At 39.7% G+C, this 13,998-nt stretch overlaps 1 pseudogene; it reads right to left on the bottom strand.

Annotated features, from left to right (window-relative positions):
* LOC133019012 (vacuole membrane protein 1-like) overlaps positions 1–13,998 on the bottom strand; it is a 60,081-nt pseudogene that overhangs the window by 21,438 nt on the left and 24,645 nt on the right.

Here is a 13,998-nt window from a genome sequence, read left to right as displayed (position 1 = left end):
TTGTCCATGAAGAGGAATGATATATTGATTTGATTGCAGTTTATGAAGTTGAAATGCCTATTATACTATAATTCATTTTATTCCAACATAATTTATAAAGAATGAATGTGTAGAATTTCAATTACTATACAGAGCTTTGTGAGCAGAAAATCACTTTTAAATTGTTATACTGCAGGTAAGTATGCACTAGGATCAAATGTAATGTCTTTACAATTGGGCACTTTGATAAGTTCTTTGTCACAGTGTTCATTGTAACATTGTGTAACCTGTAATTCAGGTCATCCATGTTGCTCTATAGTCTTTTAATTTGGGTCGTGCTATTGACTTTCAGCACATTGGAAATGTCACCAAAATAACAACTTTAGCATTTGCCATGATAAAAAAAGGGAGTGATACTTGCTATGGTACTTTGAGCCTCACACTTAAATACAGATTTTATACACCCACTTCTTTTGTGTCCTTCACAGACAAGTAAAATGATCTATCATCTCACAAAAACGAGGAAGGAACAAGATTGGTTGACACAGGAAAGGTGACTGTGATGCATTTTATGTGTCTGCAGGGAAACTGATGGTGACATGGTTTTGACCTGCTGATTTCAATTCACTGATAAAGGTTATAAGAGCTACGTGCAGCCAGTCTTAAAAACACACAACGACAAGCACAAACAGCACCCTGCTTTCAAAGTTGTATTTTCACAAATCTGAAACTAAATAAGTTCAGATTCAAGTGTCAAATGGTGCAGAATAATGATTCTCTTCTTTCACTGTTACTACATGGAAGTCTGTTCACTTTCCCACAACTCACTGCTGCTATGACCTCGGCAAAATCACCAATCTCAAGGGCCTGAAATGTGTATTTCCATGACAACACTCATGTTCCAACAACGGCCTGCTGCGTCACAAAGCAGCTGACGTTCATCCATTCAGCAGCTTACATTAAGATGTGAAGCTTAATGAGCGTAGAAAAGGCGGAGGCCGCACGGGATATAAAAGTGAGCTTTTCCTTAGAGACTGGTGAGAAAGCACCTGAAGCTGCAGGTACAGCTCTCACTCTCACACACCCACACACAGAGCTTTCGAAATCCCCTTTTGTTCCCTTTGCCCCATGAGGGATAATGTCACCTGCTATCAGCGTGCTTTTTTCTCGAACTTCTTGTTTTCTGCTCACACTCTGTAAACTACTCATCATTTTGCATTAAAAGCAAACATGTCCCTGAATGTGTTTTTGACCAAGCTGCTTCAGGAGAGACTGGGGCCCCTCAGAAATGCCGGAGAGTCGGGTGAAGTTTTTTTGTGGGGCATGGGAGGGACGCACCTCTGTCAGAGGGGCCCCTGGGACCCCTGGGTATTATCTGGTCCTGTGTGTGTGACTGTGTCAACTGTGCCTGCAACCCCCACACCCCCCACTTCCCTCCAACTCCCCCCATCTCTCCTTCTCTCTTTCTACATCACCTCCCACAGACAATGTTTATCTGCTTTAGCTCGTGCTCACTAGGATCACTGCCAACCCTTCCACCTTTTTTTTTTCTAGTGCGGTGGAGGACAATGTTTTTTTTGCGTATGGTAAGGACCGAGGCTGAGTGGAAAGGAATCTTCGCGTTAACTCTTCCTCTGTGTGTCACCATGAGCAAACTCCAGCCTTTGCTTGGAAAACAGAAAGTTGAGCTCCTAACGGTAATCACAGACATACTGCAAATTCCTGGACGCAAATTGAGGATTTTCCAGGATTAGAAGAAACGTTTGTGATGCCAAGTCTCTTAACAGCAGTTTCTTATTCAAGGGTTAGGATGGATATCTTTCTTTCCCATAAATTCTGAGTCTGACCCGTCTACTGTACAATAAACTGGGGCTGCTGCAGTCACAAAATGGTTGACTCCCCCTACAATGCCGACACAAAATGGCCTCCTTACTACCAGCTGAGTACAGTAATAGAGAGTGTGTGCATGAGTGTGATTCACTATTTAACACACCGGTCTCCCTAGACAACAATAAACTTGTACCCAAACCTTAAACCCACACACAAATTCATTTTATAGTATGGGATAGAAAAGATAGAAGACAAGTACTGCCCATCGAGAGGTGTCACACTCTCCTTTACCATCTCTAATAATCAACAGTATATTTCTGAACAGCCTAGGCATTATTCATATGCATTTGTATATTTTGACTGCAGCTCACCTGAATGTGCATTCTGTTAACTGCTTTCCAAATGAGTGTTACTCCAAAAAATGTCCAGAACGGGACCAGAAAGTGTCATGTTATTCCTACCAAGTCAAACAAGGGATCTGGAATCTGTACGAAACGACAAAATATTAATAATGATTCTTGATATAATATAAATGAAAAGAACAAAATAATGCAGAGAAAATATATGAAAGAACACAAGCATGATACAATGTAATGCTATTATGAAATCCATGGAGTACTTTCCATGGATTATCTGTATTCTCCCTATGTTCAATATACGGTCTATGTGGTTAGGAAAATTATTAAGCATGCTAAACAATTCAAGAATATTTATCAGAAAAAAGATAGGTCAGTTTTTACTTACAGAGGCACAGGCCAGAATCCCCAGGAATCCAACTTGATGGATTGAGTTTCTGAACTGCTGCTTTTCCTCTGCTGGCAAAGTCCTGAAAGAAAGAAAAGTGAGAGAAATATGTGATGAGATGTTCGCCGGAGACTTGATGTTTAGTCACACATAATTATTACAAAGAATGTGTCGTAGACCTCAGGACAGAACTCAGGCGTCTTTTTTACAAAATGAGAATGAGAAAATAGTGGTTCTTTTAAAAGTATTATATTTCACACACATCCTCTCTTTATAAATGCTTTACTGAGTTTGACTGTTTAAAAGATTATTAATTATCTATATTTGATATCATTAATTTATAGGAAATTATTTCAGACTAATAAGTAAAAATGAGCAATGAAAAGGTGAAGTTTTTTCAGAGTCTTTTTTAAGCATGCAAGTGGACATGTTAGGGAATATCACAGAGGTGTATGAATAAGTGTGTGTATCAAGCTCCGGTGTTGTTTTTGAAGGGACGTTTTATCTTTGCTTGGAAACCCATTAAAACCTCATGCTTAAACAAATTTAGAATTTAGAATAATATCTTGACTTGTGGTAACATTTAAATGTCAAAGATCTGCTTTTAAGAATCCTCCCTCATCTCTGAATGTTAATGTTTTCTGTGTATGTACGATTTACCATGTGTGCACTGATATTAAATCTTTCCATTTTGTATCTAAAAACATGTTGTTGCTCAAATAAAACGAAAAATGAAGGAATAATCTATTTTATGCATTTTTGCTTGTTTCTAAATTAATTCAAAAGAGCAGCAGCGGCAACAAGAGGGTTTTCTTTCTCCTGTTTTCAGCAAGAAGTTTGTATCAATTAATTCTAAACCAAGCAACAGAGAAAGCAAATAATTACACCTTTAGAAAACTAGATAAACTGCAGTGCAAACTGTTTAAAGCTTGAAACTTTATATTTTTAATACATTATGCCTCAGAGTGATATTTCTTCAGCAAATATTACAGTTTGTGTTTCTAAACCCTTCAAAGTTCAGGTGCTTGATTTTAAATGATAAATATATCTAAAAATCGGAATTTATGAATGCTCTTTAAAGTATTTTCTAAGTTTTTATTCTAATTCGTATGCATCATGATAAATAAATGTGAAAAGTGTGCGTGATGAGAACATCTTTTACATGTATCACAAAGAATATTAACTAATCTAATAACAAACTACTTCTTAAAGGGAAAATGTATGTATTTTAATGTCTGAATGTAAAATGTAGGTATGTTTTCTTTCTGATCTTGTGACACAAATATCTCCAAGTTCCCAGTGGATATTCACAGATTCACCTGACACATTTTCTACAAGAAAAACAAGACTTATCTCCTAAAAATGCTTATTTTTTCTAAGCTATAAATTATGAACTACATTTTAAATGTTTGTACCTTAACACCAGAGCACGCTATTAATTTCATTGTCTCTGGGAACGTGAGAACGAGACAACAGACTTTGGTCATTCCAGTGACTCACAAATTCTTACTTTTTTCTGCTGGTTTTGCCCTATTCGTCTTGGCAGCTCAACAAAAGCCTCTTTTCAAAGCAATGACAGATTTTTCCCTAATATACATTTTCTGGAAGGAGGATTTACTTCAACTAGTTCTGGGAATTAAGCAGGAAAGCAGAGGTGCCCCCTGATCTAGGACTCTTTACATTTTCGGACGACACAAAATCTTGGTAAATTATACAATGATTGCTTCCACTATGCTAAATTTGACATTGTAAAATTAATCCATCTTTGATTTTCAAAGAATGTCCTACTCTCAACTCTTAAATCTAAAATAAAATAACCTGAGATTATTTTATTCTCTTAAAAAATAACTACAAAGTTTTAAACTTGTTTTTTATATGTTAATAAATAGATCTTTTAGCAGCAGGGAAAAAAGATTTTTGTGCCAAAGCTGGACAATGACATTCATTCACAATTTTTCCTAGATTTATCCTAGCTTTTCTTCTTACCCTTTTAATCATGAAAAAAACTAAGATCATTCTTTGTTAGAAACATTAATGGAATGATTTCTCCTCAAAATATTTGTCGATAAATAAATATATGCATTTGAGGTTTTTTTTATTATGTAACATTGGTTTGTTAATATTTCAAATAAATCTCTGTCTGCTTTATGTATTCTTACACAGAAAAATGTATAGATTACAATATTTTTGAGGACAACACAAAATGTCAGTTTCTTAATCTAGATGTTTCTGCAGCTGTAATGAATATTTATAATAGTGTGCATTTGCTACATGCAATCATTTCGATTATTTACATTGACATTACTATTTTGTGTCTTTTACATTAAACTTCAAATTCACTGCTTATTTGCAACCAAAATATCTTTATGTAAAAGATATAACATAATTCATGAATTACTGCAACTGTACATCTTTATTATGACATGAAGGCTTTTGTTCTAAAGTGAGACACACTATAGAAAGAAAATACATATGAAGACATTATTATATTGGAAAATCATTACCTAAAGGCTTTTTCTTTCTTTAATTACTTCAATAATGGCTTTATACTGTTTCTTGATGTTTTTCATGTTGCCAAATGTTACAAAATACATCTATTACATTTAAGAATGAAACCCCTAAAATAATAAGAGTTCAATTGGCAGTGTTTTAAATCAAAATATCCTAAATGAATATGTAAAATATAGGAAAACATAACTTTCTTAACAAAATCAAGTGACAAAAGTCTAGAATTTTTTTTAAAGTTTCATTAGAAAAGACCAGAAGAAATGTGTTTTCTTTTGAAAAGTGAGGCCTCTGTTTTTTAAAACACATTAATTCAATACGAAAAGGAGAATCAGGAGGGGGCTGGCAAAGCATGATCATACCTAATATGGTCATCAGCACCAGTACAGTCCTGATGACATTCTTTATGGGGTGCAACCCAGCGGACAGGAAATTTGAGAGACATGGGAGGTCGCCTAATATGGTGATGGTGGGGGGGGGCGAAGGGACATAGAATCTGATTGGTTCATGATTTGAATTTTTGCCTCCCCTCATGTCCAATCATGATAGTTTCTACTTGGAGGAGCCTGTAGTTAGTTTGTGTGTGTGTGTGTGTGTGTGTGTGTGTGTGTGTGTGTGTGTGTGTGTGTGTGTGTGTGTGTGTGTGTGTGTGTGTGTGTGTGTGTGTGTGTGTGTGTGTGTGTGTGAGTGAGTGTGTGTGTGTGTGTGTGAGTTGTTCAGATGGTAGGAAACAGGGAGGGAAGGAATGTGTATTGCTAGTTTAGAGCTGAACCACTGACTGGACCAGGGACACCTGACGACCGCTGGTGTTGTAGCACACACAGAACCCTGCAGGAGCGATGATCGCCGTGGAGACCACATGAGAATCCCATTCATTTTCTGACATCATGACACGTACATTGTTTACATTGGTTTATTGTAATTGAGCTTCTGGCTCATGCAGTTAGGGCGAACATGAAAATATCGCTGCAGTGTGAACAAAGGTTTCCTTGGGAGATGAGGGGGGGGGGGGGGGGGAGTGTGTGCGTGAGCGCGCACATGTGAACTTGTGACACTGATTTACTACGGTTGAACTATGTACTTGGGACACTCTACTTTGCGTTTCTGGACTGAGGAAGTGCCTATCTTGGATGGCTCGGGTTCAGATATCCAGTCTGTTGTTGGCGGCTTATGGAAAATCACCATCTTTGCCAGGCAGCTTGCCAAGGGCTGCCTGCCGCCTCCCCAACCCCCACCCCTCCTCCACCCCCACCAGTGGTGGCCTGTGGGGCTGGGTTTAGCTGCAATTACATTTGATAAGATCTCGCCAAGGGAGCGTCATTAAAAATATGGAGGTTTTGGTTCCAGGTTTGGCGGCTCGGCACAGATGCTTTACTCAGCAGTCTGCACAGTCACCCCACGTGGAGCCAACATCTGAATACCACTATCATTTGATCTGATAAAGGACTGTTTTTTGTCTCTATCCCTAATGGTTAGATTATTTGATTCCTCAATTGAAGAAGGAAATGATAGTGCTTATCAAAAATCACATTTTACTGGGTTTTTACCCATTTTACCGGATGTGCGTCATAATGTAATGGGTTCTTCCCGGGCACATTCATCCCTCCAATAGGTTGGTGCAAATCTTAGTACTATTTTGTTTGATTCTACTGACAAACAAACTAATTATAACCTCCTTGGCCCGAATATTAGGATATTTGAAATGAGATTAGAACTGTGTCACCAGGACAATGAATTTAATGATATCAAATTGCCTAAAAATGGCTTTTGGTCCATATGTACAGGAAAATAGCCTGTATTGAAGTTTGTGAGGCATAACAGTCATTTCCATGATAGTTTGAATATTTGTGGTTGCAGATGCCAGGTGATGACAGTTATGAGAAACATCTACAAAGAAAACCCTAAGAGAAGACTTTTTTTGACCCAAAGTACTCACACTCTATCTAAAGCATTACTGTATTTATTATAGTATATCCTGCTAAATAATAAAACAGGATAGATTGCAATTATTCGCTTGAAAAAAAAAACTAAGTTTGAATTTCTCAAGTGGTTCATTGTATGATGTGATATGTTTCTTTTGGATTAGAAGGTTTCTTCATCAAAAGTGGACTTTTCATTGTAAAAACGTTGGCGAAGCAAACACTTTGTTTCCAGTAGACGTCGGTACTGATGGGGTACAGAGTTCGAACATAGAACATAGCAGGCAGTGACACGGCACCCGTCTCCAAGTGGAAAAAAGTGTCAGACAAGGAAAAATCTATGCATAGCCTATACACAAGTCAACACCCACGCACATTTTTTCTCTCCCTCTCTCTGTTTTCTTTTTTTCTCAATGAAAGTCTTTCACACAGAAGACACACATCTCCGGACTGGCCGTGAGCCCCCCAACACGAAGACGGTTAAAGTTCATCTCATTAACTCCTGACAAGCCCGCGCCTGCGCCCGCTCTCTCTGCCACATGAAGTGGAGTGATTAAGGAGTCCTGACGCATTCAGAGCTACAGTCCTCTTTCAAGATAAATAAAAGATAGGGGCTACGAAACACAAAAAAACACACACACACACACACACACATACATACAAACACGCACAGACAAAAAAAATGCACCCCTGAGTCCACGTTGACAAATTCTTTAACAAGCTGTGGTTAAAGGGAAGCTGGTTTTACTCTGACTCACCCCCTCCTTTCAAACAGTTTACTGGAAATAAAGAGGGAGGAGGAGGGAGGGGGCACTTTCAGAGAAGTCACGTGACGGGGCCGGGCAAACCACAGCACAGAGAGCCTTTGAGTGCAGTAGGCCAGGGGGAAAGGCAGGCATACGCCCAGCGCAGATGGCCCTGATTTGAGTTACAGGAGATACGATCCTGGGAGTTGGCAATCAAGAATTCACAGCCTGTTAACCCTTTCCGTTACAAGTGGAGGTTACAGGCGGAGGTTAAAAGCAGTCATGGACTTGATCCATGCAGGATGTTTCGAGACTGTCTGCGTCGATACCGAAGAATTTCTCTCCAGCACACAGAGTACTCGTGTACTGAGCAAAAGATTTAAGAGGGGGAAAAAAAGCTGATGTTCATGACATCAGCGTCTGGAGCCGTTAGAAAAGGCATGACTTCATTATTCTTGAATAGCTCTGTTGAATGAATGAGAAAAAAAAACCCGGAGTGCTCTGGTGCTGCGCATCACGTGCATTTGTGGCAGGAAGTTGGCACACGCAGGCTGAGAGAAATACCACAGGGTTTAAGTCAAACTGCTGGCACCTACAAACCTCTGTGACTTGAGCCGAGGGGACGTAGTCAGCATATTAATCCAGCTCTGTTGCTACAGGGTGAAGAGAGTCCATGTGTGTTTGTGTGTGTTTTAGCCGTGGGGGTGGGGGTGTTAAATTGGGGGTCACATCCTTGATGACAAAATTAAACCATTTCCTGCAAAGCACAACAATATCCAGTGATAGCCCAGTTTCTCCAATCCCAATGGAGAAGGTTTCCTCTTTGATCTACTACAATTCATTTTCAGCTTTCGATTAAAAAAAACTCCGGTGGATGAACGCCTCCATGTTCAGCTCGAAAGTTGTAAAAAGGTTAGAAGGTGGAAACGTGAAAATCAGAGGTGTTGCGGGATCTCCTTCAGTGAAAGATGGAACCCTTAGAACATCCGACTGACGGTAAAAAGCTCTGGCGAGAGAAAAAACAGTTTCCGTACGCGGCAGGTCCTCGATGGTGCAAGCTACCTGCCTCCAGATGCTGACCAATCGCACGAGCACATTACATACATACACATGGCTGCCAGACATCATCAGAGAGAGCGAGCGAGAGAGAGAGAGAGAGAGAGAGAAAGAGAGAGAGAGCAATGCACAGCGGGAGGCGAACAGTGCGTGAGAAAGAATACGAGCATAGGAAGAGAGGACAGAAGAAGAAACAATGTCAGAGAGAGAGCAAGACTAAAGGCTGTGTACTGAGACAGCAGCATGCCGCGTCACTTCCAATCTGCACTCGCATGGATGCGAGACAAATAGCCGATGCTCCTCCTGCATAGCGCTGTTAATTTGTTTGGGAGAGGACACGTGGGAACTCTCCATTGCTGAGAAGATCATTTAGACTATCTCTCCTCTTCCCTGGGCTGCCCGTTTGTCTTTTCACTTCCACCGTCTCTGCTCTTTTCTCACAGTTTCAGTGGGAAGTACCACTTTATCAGTACGTGATGTCAGAGCTGCACTCTCGCACATGTGATCTGAACACCAAAGTTACTGTTGGTGCCAGAGGAAATATATTACAACTGTCAAATAGCCCAAAGTTCATACTCAAAACAAATGGGGGCAGCATATAACAAGAAAGTTGGGGTGTCAAACCCTATTTTATAAGAAACAGGAAAATGCCCTCTTTAGTCTCCCCTGCCAACCCCACTTACACTGTGCCACGGTCTGACCGGCATATCGCCCGCTGCATGGGTAGGCTGTCGAGAAGAATCGAGAATATTTCTCCTGGCCTTCTCTGTGATATTAAGAGCGTGTATCAAAAGTGGGCTCACTGGCCACTAACAAACAAGTTCTAAACATCTCCCGCATGTAGAGCCACCTTTATCTCGTTGACATGCTGCATGTATAAAGTAGTTTAACAAAGTGGACCGGGGCTAGAGGGATAGCATACTAATGTCAGAAGATGTTTTTGCAACTACATAAATAGGCATCAATATACATAGACTTACGTATTTCTTCCAATTCTGCTGATATCAGCTGTTATCAGTTATTTTTTTATATTTTAAATTAAAATACATTGATTGATGTATTATTTAAGAATAATGCTGAATTTATACTCACATGGTTTATCCTGAAAAATGACTTTTCCTTATCATTCTAAAATTATTTTGTACCCTACAAATCTTATTAAGGATGGTGTAACAAGGTGTTTCAGACAGTTTTTTATAGATACAGAAAATACATTGAACAGTGCAAAGGTATGTGAGTATGTGACATCAGACCTTTTCACCTATTGTGGAGAAGACAGACAAAAATGTGTTTGTATGTGGCCATGCCAAAGGCAAAATACGTGCATTGACATCAGTAATAGTTGGTCAAAGATTTTCTGCCACTAGAATGGAATGCAGTAACTCATTTGTGATATCTACTTTTGTCCAGGAGTTCCTATAGAGGTTGATGTGGGAGAGAAGGCAGTGAAATAAACAGATGACTGGTTAAACAATGAAAAGTTCGACAAATTCAAGTATTTTTCATGCAAGAATTGCAATACGAAAAATCTAAATCAGTCCTGGTGAACTACACAGTAACAGTTATTTCATATTTTAGGTGACCTTCCCAGAAGAGATGCCAACGGGCTTCCATAGTGCTTGAGGAACACTGATTAGTTGAGGCAATACAGTGAATCTTCTGGTACTTCATGGATTTAAACACGTAACATCATTGGTATTGATGAGCAATTTGCACTGATTCAAGAACACTTGCTTCCATAAAATTGTTACTTTGAACAACACTGGAAACAAGGGAAATGCTGCCTGCCAATTTTTACACTTGCTCAGAGCAAATGTCTTTCATTTGTAACATATTCATTGACATTTTTAATGAAAGAAGATGTTGAAAAAGAATGTAAAACAGACAACAAATAACATGATTGGTGGTCCGCCCACCACTTCATTGAAAAGGGGGTGGGTCTCTCCTAAATCAATTCAACGTGTTCTACCCTCTCACCTGATCCTAAACTGTAGAAATTGTTCTTAACTTACAGGGAGACATTATCGTGATATTTTGAACAAAAACCTTTCTGCCAATAAAATTCGAAGGAACAACACATCCACAGATATAGTAAGGTAACAATGATAACCTTTTTATATTGTAATACCATTTCATAATGACATCATCATGGCATGTTACCATTATGATGATGACTGATTGATAATCTGAATAATCTGTAGATTGTGCCACTAATCTTATTGGTTGTAAAAGTGAATCTAATACTTCACTATATGACGTCATGTCTTCATGGTGACATGATGACATCATTCCTACCAAATTATCACAAATTTGTTTAAATAAGCCTGTGTCTACAGACATGCAAATATACATGCATATTCTATACTTGAAGTCAGTTTCTGACTTTGTGACACAACTCATTATATGATACCATATGATGGGGAATAATTTCTTGATTAAAATGAATTCAAAATTAAAATAACTCTTATTTGTGAATATATCTTGGAAAATTAGTTTTTTGGACCATGTTTTTATATGACCACCCAGTTTTGTGAAAACCCATCCTTGTGTTGTTGAGTTATTTTGTACCCACACATACACACAAAATAATCCAATACCCTGCTTCTGCACAGGGTGAAGATATTTGTTAATGGGACTCATACAGTAATGTTTTGTTATTTCACATACAAACAGAAACATAACCAGAGGCATTCGTCGCAGGCATTTTCTCCTTTTGTAGTTGAATTATCAAAGAAAGCCTGATAGTAATGAATGATTCATATCACAGCATGGTTGAGCTGCTACTAATCCTGTGTTCAGGCTGAAAAGTGAAATGCACATTGTAAACAAACAGAAACATTCCTCTGAATCACTCAGTAATCCCTCGATTTTCTGGGATACCCTCAACCAGGGGATTTATTTGCTATCTTGCTGGGACTGTCTGCTATAGTTTATTTGCAAATGCAGGAGTCAGTGCGCCTGTTGTAAAGTTCAAAACCATTTATGGAGGCAGTTGTCTCAGTGCACTTGACCTGTCTGACTGTTTGACCCGAACTGCTGGAGAGAGAAGAGCATTCCTGTGTCAGGACAGGCAGTTCTGACGCAAAGCCTTTTACAAAACCACACACGTATCCCACCCCCCCACCCCAATTCTCTTCCTCCATTCATAATCACAAGAGGTAGGAAAATAAATATTTACAATGAGCTGTTAGGCATTTTTGAAACATTTGCAGGGATGTTTGATATGAAAACATATTTTTTAACAAGCATAGCTGTTCTCTGAGTCAAGACGTGTGTTGCACCGCTGGTACACGGTCAGTGGTCAAGACACACACACACACACACACACACACACACACACACACACACACACACACACACACACACACACACACACACACACACACACACACACACACACACACACACACACACACACACACACACACACACACACACACACACACACACACACTTCTGTCTTTGAAAGGACACTGGCATTCCCTCACCCCTTACCCTAAACTAACTTTAACCATCACAAATAAATTCCCAACCCACACCATTTCCCAAAGCCTAACTCTTAATTCTAATCCTAACCATGACCCTAAAACTCTTCACCATGAAAGCCCTTTTACAGTTGTGGTGAGGACTGACCAAAATGTGTTCACTTTCCCAAAATATCCTAATTTTGCAAGGTCTTTTACTGTATAACTCTCACACAGACATGGGGAAGATGTGTCACCTGTGCAGAGTGGGTCTGGTCCAGAATCTCCTTGAACGTCTGGTGATCCTCATCGTCAGGGTCAGGCAGCCCTGGCCATGAAGAAGGGAGGAAGCTCTCCTATAGCGGTACCTGCACCCTGCTTTCACACACACACAGACACACACACACACAAACACACAAACAAACCACAGAGATGGTTTATTATTGCGGCTCAGCTATTGGTCTTTCTAATACCCGCTGATGTGATGTGCTTTCAAGTATTGTTTTGGCAACACAGACTTTTGTCCAGTCATGCCAATAAATCTGAATCAAAGATAGTTTTGAAAAAGACAGAGAGATGTGAGTTGTTGCAAGTTGTTTATTTGTATCTAGTTTAATTAAAATGTATTCAGATGCGGTGGTAGATATTGCTTGTATCTTTTAATAAAAACAAGTAAATATGGTGTGTTCATAGAGCAAAATACAAATATCAACTGACCAAAGGAGCTTGCACTGCTTGATGTCCGGGGTTCTGTGATCGATGTGCTGAATGGGATTAAGACAGAAATGATTTAAGAGAACGAAAATCCCACAGATGATTAAAAATGACACGGACACATAAAATACAAGCCAAGGGAAGGTGAAACATCCAGTGTCACTCTGTGCAACACATCAACACACTGCACTCTTCTAAATGACTTTGGACATGTAGAAATTCAGGGTTTTCTTAACAATCTAAGAAGTGCTAACAAGCCCAGCTGAGCAACCAAAATACCAATATCTAACAGCCAAAAGCAGCTTGTACCTATAAAGCTCTGGAGCCCGTGTGATTGAGGGAGGCTTAACAGGAAAAGAGCGGAAGTGATTTGAGGGGAATAAATCCTCAGCACTTGGTCGGGTTCAACAAGTTCATACTGCCAAAACATGGGGATGAAGAGGAGGGTGGGGGAGTGAGGGGTAAGAGCTACAGACTTAATTAACACAATGAAAACAGCCGCCAAGAAATGCAGTGTTTTTGGAGTTGCTCACAGCTCATTACTTTAATGTTTCCAGGCACAGGGGGAGAGCAGGGTCGCAACAGGGGGATAATAGAAGCCGCTGTGGATTTAGTTAGTGTAAGTTAAAATCACAGGTGACATGTCTATGACTTCAAGCTCCGATACTTTCCGAAAGTCCTGCAGTTTACAGACAGGAACTTGGGAAAAAAAGCTCCGGCTCTGAAATCTCCCTCTCTCTCAGAAGAACATAACTGACTAATCACAGCCACATTACCTCCATGTAGCTGGATGGTTGAGCCAGGAGATGATTAGTGGGTAGTTAGCAACCATGGCAGCGACAACAAGCCCAAACAATCATTCTCAGGAGGCGGCGCTAACCCAAAACCTGGCAGACTGCATCTTTAATCTGGACACCCTATTCTCTTGTTAACACTGCACTCTTTGATGAAATCTGCCAGTTTTCTTTCTCATAATGGAGACGTGCCTTAATCTCCCTGGCAGCTGCTCCATTCAATAGCTCTGCCTCCGTTTGTGAGACT

This window comes from Limanda limanda, chromosome 14 (assembly GCF_963576545.1).
Source record: "Limanda limanda chromosome 14, fLimLim1.1, whole genome shotgun sequence".
Lineage (NCBI taxonomy): Eukaryota > Metazoa > Chordata > Actinopteri > Pleuronectiformes > Pleuronectidae > Limanda > Limanda limanda.
Note: the sequence above shows the minus strand (reverse complement) of the source record. Positions and strands in the feature narration are given on the sequence as shown.